Source organism: Sinocyclocheilus anshuiensis, unplaced genomic scaffold (genome assembly GCF_001515605.1).
Source record: "Sinocyclocheilus anshuiensis isolate Anshui unplaced genomic scaffold, SAMN03320099.WGS_v1.1 scaffold1281, whole genome shotgun sequence".
NCBI classification, from domain to species: Eukaryota; Metazoa; Chordata; class Actinopteri; order Cypriniformes; family Cyprinidae; genus Sinocyclocheilus; species Sinocyclocheilus anshuiensis.
In genome coordinates this window covers 564466-573855 of record NW_015548261.1, presented here as the reverse complement: position 1 = coordinate 573855, position 9390 = coordinate 564466, and the positions used below count along the sequence as shown (strand labels likewise).

The 9390-nt window shown below is 36.7% G+C and overlaps 1 long non-coding RNA gene across 1 annotated transcript in view; it reads right to left on the bottom strand.

Annotated features, from left to right (window-relative positions):
- Positions 1-8591: 8591 nt before the first annotated feature.
- The window catches only part of LOC107655536 (uncharacterized), a 1226-nt gene continuing 427 nt past the window's right edge, over positions 8592-9390 (bottom strand). Inside the window, exons 2-4 of the long non-coding RNA XR_001630452.1 lie at positions 9010-9216; positions 8742-8909; positions 8592-8641 (exon numbers count right to left, since the gene is read on the bottom strand). This is a non-coding gene — a long non-coding RNA (uncharacterized LOC107655536). The remainder of the gene's footprint in view (positions 8642-8741; positions 8910-9009; positions 9217-9390) is intronic.

The window sequence follows — 9390 nt, the reverse complement described above, 5'->3', positions numbered from 1 at the left end:
CACACGCACATGTCTTTGCTGAGCCGCGGCGGTCTCGGTGAATCAGCAGCATCCACAACTGAACGGAAAAAAAAGTGTTGAACTAAAATTGTTTATGCGCGAGTGCACTCGCTAAAATGAAGGCGGATTGTATAAAATGGATAAAAAAAAAATAAATAAAAAAAACATTTATTAGCAGCTGCAGTTTTATTACATCACGCGCTGGCACAGATACAGTATATTAACGCTAGGGGTCATCAATAAGGTGCAAATTGGTTCTCAATTTGTTTCCAACACACTTTTGACTGCTGCAGAACGCACGCGAGAGAGAGACGAGGCAGCGCAGATCGCGCGTCTCATAAGTGAGTGGGAATGTACCGAACGTGGCACTTGCGAGAGTTAACACTTAACACTGTACGCAATACCCGCAACCTCACACCAAATTTCAGGCCGTGTAGATAGGCAAGCATATATACAAATCATTTAGTAAGCAGAAATCCGAAATTTACCTTAACATATTAAGTTAGAGGAAGATGCAACAGAATTGATGCTTGAACTTAATTACTGTAACGTGAGTATTTGTAATTCGTTACTTCACACCCCTGTGCACTATCTAGCATTCATTCTCTCTGCATGTAAGGTGCATAAGACTAAAACATTCAAATTTTTTGACTTTGGTTTTTAGTTTAAAAATATAGTCATGAGTTTTTTTGTATTATTACTTTTCAGTCTACTTCCTTACATTCAAATTCAAATTGAAATTCTACATCCTGTTTGCCATCTGAATTCATATTCTCAGCTCAGTTCTGAATGCTGCACAACCCTGTTTATAAGTCCTCTCTTCGAGCCTCATTCATTTGTCACAGTGGATATTTTAAACATTCAAAACTAGGGTACGCAATAGATAATGCCATGCACCTGGTGTAAAGGCTACATACATTCATTAGGAGGAGTTATGTACTCAGGGGTTTTGCAGCACTCAGACTCGCTGAGATTCCAGTCTTGATCTCCCATGTGTTATTCCGGCCTGTGGGCAGTCTGGCCTGGCCGACTTGGCCGCCGTAGTCCAGCGATCACTCACTTGTGCCATGGCTCTGAGGCCTCTGTGGCAATACTTTGGTGAGTCAGCAAGGTAAGGTGTTTGTTTGAGCTTTGACACTGCTCCACCAGTAAAAAGCCATCCCTGGCAAAAATAACATATCATTTTAGTCAACAAAATCTAAACACTTATTATTATTAGTATTATTATTATTAGTATTATTGAAGCTGAGAAGAAAGTGCACAATTATACAAAATATTTAAACATTGTATTTATCAATATATATGAAATTATTTAAAACAGTCATATACTTTCTGGATATTTTCTATCTTGCAGTGTTAATTATATGTACACTGTATATTATATTTTATGTATGTATGTATGTATTCCAAATATTATGTTTTATTTAAAATAGTTTAGTTCATATCATTGACCAACCAATCAATTGATCAATAAATAAATATTTGGTTAACTTACATTTTTGTCAGTAATTTTGTTAACCACTTACCTACCTTGTACACCTTGAAGCAGTGTCTGTCCCCTCACAACTTCTTAATGAAAATGTTTCCATCTAATAGTTTCCAGTTAGCCTATTTTCTACCAGCCACCACTGACAGAGATGTATCTATTCTCACAATGGCATATGTTCCGTAACTACAGCTTCTTAAAATGCTGTAACACTCGCTCCCATAACTCACTCCATGGGAAGCTGTCGACTTTGGACAATAGCAGGGTTGGGTCTGGTCAGTGACCTCTGGCATTGTATTTGGAGTCGTGTCCCAGATGAGCTGGCTGGCGGCCCGTGGTTCCACCTCGGCAGGGGCCCGGGCTAAAGCAGCTTGGCAGAGGCAACGGCGGGCAGAGTGACCTTGCTTAGCACTCTAATGGAGAGTATGGCTCAAATCCACCTCTCAGCCTCAGCACAGAGGCTGTTTCCCAATCAGGGGCCATGATCCCCCTGCTTGCCTCCGCTGCCCCCTCACACATCATACTACTGACACTAATTGTCACCAGCAAGTGCAGCTGATAAAAGCTTTATTTATTCTACAGAAGAGACAATGAGTGAGGGAACTGGCAAGGCTCTAGGAATCCAAAAAGTGTGTGTATGGGTGTCATAAAAAAGAAGTAGAAAAAAAAATGATTTCTGTGTCAGACTGACACAAACAAACAAACAAACAAAAACACCCTAATTACTCCCTTTTATATGTTATTTATTTGCCATTGCTGTTGGTTTCCCCTTGGCATTTGAGGACTTTCTCAGCATGTAGCGTGTACTTGTCCTGGTAATCACTACTAATGTAATTTGTACTCTTGTATGTTGTTTTGTAAAGAAGTGTAAGCTGCTTTAATAAGATGCCATATGTGAGAAATATATTGTAGCCACTAAGAGCATATCAAAAGTTCAATTTCAGTCAGGCTAAATCAATAATTCATATTTTTTAAAACGTCATGCAAAAGCTGTAGTCTGACTGAAATTGTGTGTGATTTTTGAAAACTTGGACTAACAGACCAGTACACAGCTATTGCAGCTTCAGTTCACAGTTTAAGACAGGGGTGCCCAAACTTCTTCCTAGAGGGCCACTGTCCTGCAGAGTTTAGCTCCAGCTCCAACCCCAATTAAACACACCTGAACAAGCTAATCAAGTAAGTATGTATTACTAGACATACTAGAAACTTCCAGGCAGGTGTGTTAAGGTTGGAGCTAAACTCTGCAGGACACCGGCCCTCCAGGACCGAGTCTGGACACGCCCTTTGTTTAAGATATTTAGTTATAAGCACAAACATAAAGACAAAACTGTCAATATAAAGATATGTTCTTTAAAGGGTTAGTTCACCCCAAAATGAAAATTCTGACATTAATTACTCACCCTCATGTCGTTCAAAACCCGTAAAACCTGTGTTCATCTTCGGAACACAGATTAAGATATTTTTGATGGAATCTGAGAGCTCTCTGACCCTCCATAGACAGCAACGCAATTGAAATGTTCCCAGACAGAAACGTAGCAAGGACATTGGTAAAACAGTCCATGTGATATCAATGGTGCAACTTCAATTTTGCGAAGCTGCGAGAATAATTTTTGTGCGCAAAGAAAACAAAAATAACATAATTTATTTAACAAGTCTTCTCCCTCGAGTTACGTCTTCTGACATAATTTTCATTTTGGGGTGAACGAACCCTTTAAGTGCTCTGTACAGCTTTAGTTGCAGACTTAAATGGATTACATAAATGTAATTTTACATTTTAATTTATTATTGTATTAATGTATTTCTGTATTAGAAACTGAATAAGACAACAATTGTGGCAGTCAATTGTACGCATTAGGAAGATTAGTGTATTATTGGAAAGGCTATACGAGCATTCACTGCACAAGGACCCCTGACCATTTGTCCACCTTTTGACAGCCTTAACACATCTTTATATTGATATGCTGACAATATAAGAGGCCTGTTTGTACAGATACTTTATGAGAATCAATGCACAGCTAGATGTTACTGTATAACTAGCCCATCCTCTGAAGGAATACAAATATATATATTTAAAGGGTTTATATATTTTTTTCTACAGTATGTATACATTAGACAAATGTGTTAGACGTGTTGTAACATATCTTGCTGATTTTTCTTTTCTGATTTCTCACGGCATGAGCATCTCATTTTTTACATGCTTTGTCAGGTTAAAACTGGTTACGCTTTTAATAACCCAGTTTGAGACCTGTGTGTTTTGTTCTATTTCATCACACTCCATCTAGCATTTTTAAATGCAATAAAATGTGAACATTTAGTACTTTGTATGAAGATTTAAAGGCCTATCTTTAACAAAGCTGTAAAGACTGTTGTACTGGCATTTATGGCATGTTCTCCTCAAAATATGTCTTTAAAAGCGTTCCAATGCCACAACTTGTTTCAGGAGGGTAAAGAGAAGAAAAAAACATGCATGTTGCACCATTTTCTCCACAGTAGCAATTACTCTTATTTTTGTTTAGTACAAGCACTTAACCTAGAGACATTCTTATAAACAGAGAACAGATTTGCCTAATTGTGAATAAGAAATATGTACAGTTAGGTGTAAATTAGTCATTAGTCAAAATTAGCTAATTAGCTAAAGTAGAACAAATCAATAAGCCAAATCGTTCTGATCCCTCATTTCAGATTTGGAATACGAAAAACCCAGTGGTCTTACTTGGTTAAATTCATTGCCACTAAAGTGCTTCTGGCTTTCAATAGGTTTTTAAAGGGTATAACAGAGCTAGAGATCAATAAAATGTTTCCAGTTCTTTCAAGTTCCCTCATTCTTTCTTTCAGACAAAACATCATTTGTACTCCAATCTTATTTATTAGTTCATAAGGGTTTAGATATACTGTGTGGAAGTAGGTGATCTCACAAAAGCATAAAATATGGCATGTATCTTATCGTTGATTTTAAATGAAAACACTTATTTAGTTCACATATAAATTTTAAAGGCACATAGCTAAAGCATTGTTTTTTTCTCACAACAGTATTTAGAAACATAAGGAAAACACATCATGCAGTTTAATCTCAAAAAGTAATAAATGAGCAATAATAAAATAATACTGTATAAAATACTGTAATTACAATCAAGGGGTGCATAGCTAATAATGTCTTTAATGTGTTACAATGTTGGTATAATATCAATCATTATAAGGAGCTAAACAGATTTATGAATGGAAATATATATATATATATATATATATTTCTTTCTACCTATTTATAATGGTAATTTATGACGTGACTGTCATCTCTGTGTGAGTAATTGATAACCCAGAAGTGACTGGAGTCTCATAATGAGATTCGTTAGGAGGACAGAGAATATGCAAGAGAATAATTTGTGAATAGGTCAATTAAATATGACAGCTACCAAGAGCTTGAATGCATGGAATCACAAGCTCACTATTCTAGCTAACAAGTTCAGCACAGACTCCTGTCCTTGGAAACAAGATATAGTATTGTATGGTAATGTAAAGTAAGATAAGAGGAGAATTAAAACTAAAAATCATAAATTCTATCAGACATAGACATTCAAAGTGAGCAAGTTTCCCAAAAGTCATTCAGAGAGCTTGTGTAGCTTAATTATAATCAAGTGAACATTCAGTTTCTAGTGGAAACGATACTTGTTCCTTAGGAATAAGTGGTTATATTTTAGAGAGCATGATGCATTGAGGTAGGATGGAAGCTGCAGAAGTGATAAGGTGAGGTTGGGTGGTGTCCATGTGCACTCACCAATTCAAACACTGAGAAGTCAGCTGACAAATTCCATCGAGTCTGTTGACCATCCTGTCTTTGATGTCATATCATATCTGCCTATAGCTCTCCTGCTCTCACACCTCAGAATGCTTCGATGAATGCCTGCGAGGGCAGCTTGAAAGCTTGAGGTGATAGGGAGATACAGTGGTAGCCGCCAAACAGTGGAACTGACTTAAGCATAATCTCAAGAGCCTTCCTGTCAAATTTTACCATGCTGCTGAAAAAAAAAAAAGAATCACTTGGTCACATTTTTTCACATCCCTCCTTTCATTCAGCTGAAAAAAGGAGAGGGATTTCACTCCTGAAGGAGAAAGTTTCATAGATGTCCCTGAGAGTGGGTAGACCCCATTCCAGGTGCAAGCATCACCGCTGCAAATCAATCATTCCATTTCAGAGAGATCATTTATTATGGGTGCAGAGGGTTACGGATTCAATCTCCACCATGTTCTGACTGCCATGTCCAATGCTTAAGCCTGTCATCAGTCTTCATCTGGCTAACTTTTACTCCTCTGTCACTGCCATTATTAAATTGGCAATTTGCCCCCTCCATAATGAAATATGACAGCATACATACAAATGGCATGGTGGCTAAATGTGATAAATCACTTTGTTCAAAAAATTAGCGCCTATTGTGCACTTTTTAATAACAAACTCTCATTGACTGAAAAATGAAATGTTGCTTGACTGTGAATACCTACTTCATAAGCACTGGCAGCATGGTACTAAAAGGGATTATTAGGAATCACGTATATTAGAAAGCACAGATAAATTGCTAATATGTGCTGTCCAAGGCAATAAATCTCTGTTAAAAATGAACCTGTGCCATTGCTTTTGAACCGCCGCAATGCTACGGTTCCCTCTTGTCCTTATTTTTGGTTCTTTTATCTTTGCTTTCTGTCACATTTCCCATTTAGTGCATCACTTATCTGAGACCACTTTGACAGATTTCAAAGGAGAATGGAATACTAGTTGAGGGAGTGTATTGGGCGTATAACTCAAACTTTTAATGTAATATTGAAATAATTGTGCTAATATTCGGCCAATCTCTCTGAAAGCTGGTCTGCCAAATCACATTACGCGTTTGACAAAAAAGCAATTAAGTTTAACTGAAACATATAATTTAATCAGTCAGAAATGGATGTTTTTGATGGGTAAGATATAATTAACTTTCTCTCCCCTTCTATTTAAGGTGTTTTCTATAGAGTCTAAACATGAATAAGCCTAGCAAATTTGTGGGTTGATGTCATAATTATGCAAGAAAATGTACTATATTTGGGGCTGGACTGACAGCATAATTACAGCCACAAATTCTGCAGCAGAGAAAGCATTGAGACTGGGTATTACTGCAGCCACAATTATTTCCTTTGTGACATATTGATGTTCCTGTAAGAAATACAACGGATAAGAGAAAGCTAAAGAGTATGCTGTTTCATTGCTGTTTAATTGAGAATTCAGCTCCCACAGAATCAGCACTGTTTGACTCTGCCCAGTCGCTATCTCCCAGTTTTAGATTCCCTGTGTGATTGACAGCTCTGGTACCTTTAATAGGGTTTGTAATAGATTTGTGATGCCTCTCATGCTCCTCTGGAGAGAATCCCAACAGCTCTCCACTCAGTCGTCTCATGTCATTCCCGACGCCTCAGCTTAGATTGGCTTATCTCTGCCTCAGCCTCGCTGCTGACTCTCATAGACAGATTTCGTACAGATGTTCTATCTTCTATTTGCAACACCACCGTGTGTTCTTCCTGTACAAGAAATGATATACATTAATAGAATTAAAGAATCATTGTTATTCCCCATAAGTCATAGTTTCAATGTGCTTCCCTCAGCATTCATTGATATTCTTTTTCTTAATATTAAAACAACTATCGGAAAGATACAAACAATAATTTGATTTGCTTGTTTCTCTCTGTTGTCCTCTTGCATCTTAGTGTTTTACGGCATTGCCAGAGTAGCATAATCAGATTATTAGTCTTCACTCTCAGAAAGAAAGGTGCAAAACTGTACCTTTTAGGGTACAAGTGGCCATCAAAGGGGTAGTACCCTAAAGGGTACCGTTATGTACCTCTACTTAGAGGTACAAAATTGTACCTTATAACTTTGTACCATTTAAGGGCCAATTTTGTACCCCAAGGAACAATCGTGCACTGCAAAGGAAGGCACAAAATTGTACCTTTGATCCTTTGCGAGGCTAAATAAATAAATAGATAATACTTTTAAGAAATTGGCTTACAGTTATGCACTTTTATTTACTTTTACAAAGAGATTTAATTTATTACATCATATCTCAGTACAGCGGATGTCAAAAACAAATGTTCAGTGCACAGAAAAATGCATCAGACATTACTCAATAATAAATATACTCATAAGCATAAAGCAGTCATTTAAAACAGTAAAACATTGAATAGGAGTACAAGAAATGGTCTATACTGTACAGTAATTACAAATTCAATTGGACAAATACAAATAAAAATGTACTGTTTAACATGATGTAGCCTGTTTAATACGGTTTACATCAAAGTACATCACATTTTGAGGTTTACAGTATAAAGCAGTTTGTCTTCAGCAATAATTCCCAGTGCTTATAAATAACTTTGTAGGTATCTAATGCGTGATAATCAACCGAGAGAGGACAGTCCATATATTCTCACATTTCACACAGAAATAAATCACAACATAAAGCAACAATTTCATTATGACATTCTTCTTTAACTTCCTCAAGCAGAGGCAGAGGATCATCACAGTCTATTGTAACACCGCATGCTTATGCTTTTGGTAAACATGACATCTAAAGGATTCATAATTTAAAAACTCTTACAGTCATTAAGACCACATGTTTATGAAAAATGTGCCTCATATGCATGAATAAGACCAATGTGCTGCATTAATTTGGCAATCGTGAATGTTCTCCGAGAGCATTTAGGGAAACAGAAAAGGCAGGACATTTTTGCAGATGTTACTGTAAGAGGTTGATTACTCTGGTAACTAGGGTTGAGGCTTGTCACCATCCTCACTAAGTTTTTCAGGCACTGGCTTCCTGTACTTGAACTTGGTGAAGATGGTTTGCTCTAAATGAGAAAGCACAAATCAGATTTTATCTCAGTCAAATTTTCTCAGCAGATTATTTAACTGATGGAGAAAAATACTCTACTTACATAGTTTAAGATAATTATTACATTATACCATTTGTATGTGGGCACAGTAAATACAATTTAAGAATTATAAAAAAAAAAACATTTATCACAGACATATAAGTCAGACAGAGAACTATATCCTCACCTTCCCAAGTACAATGCAATGCTCGAGCTTCTCTCTGAACAAGGCTGGCAACATGAGAAGGTGCTGCTTCTAAAACAATTCTTGAAACACAAGATGTGACACAAATAAATATGTATAAATCCATCCAAGGATAGAACTGGATAGGCTTAATAATGAGGACAAAGCTGAAGAGTCAATTACCAAGATGGTCTTCACTGAGAGATTCTTCTCTAGCTTCTTTGTGCAATTTTGATACAAGAGATTTCCCTTGAGCGAGCCGTAGCACACTGGATGCAATGTTTCTAAAATGTCTTGAAAGTGGCGGCATAGATTAACAGATTTATACAGGAAACCAATTTCTTGATAAAGCTGCAATTAGTTAAGAAAAACACAAGCATAAGTAAATCAGAAGATTCTTTACAGTGTCAGTGTCCAGTGTGTAAATTTAGAATTATAATTCTACACTAACCCCTGATGGACTCTTCAAGAATGGATACTTGTAGACAGCATCTTCAACAGTCATCCTACTAGTAATCTTCTTTCTCCTACAGGCAATGGTCTTCCTCATTCACTCTTCAACAATGCAAGTATCTGGCTGTGTCCTTCTGGACTGGTCCTGCAGGACTTTCACATGTCCCATTATTGATGTAGCATCCTCTCCAACAACATCAATATCCTTGTGCATAACACAAAAACAATCAGGCAGCAAGTTATTTCTAATTTCTAAGCAGGAAAATTATGAAAAGGTTTGCATCTTGTCACTTCTAATAATGCAAAATTTGAGAACAATACATGTAGCACTGTAAAAAATGATAAAAAAAAAAATAAAAAAAAAATTAAAAAAAAAATA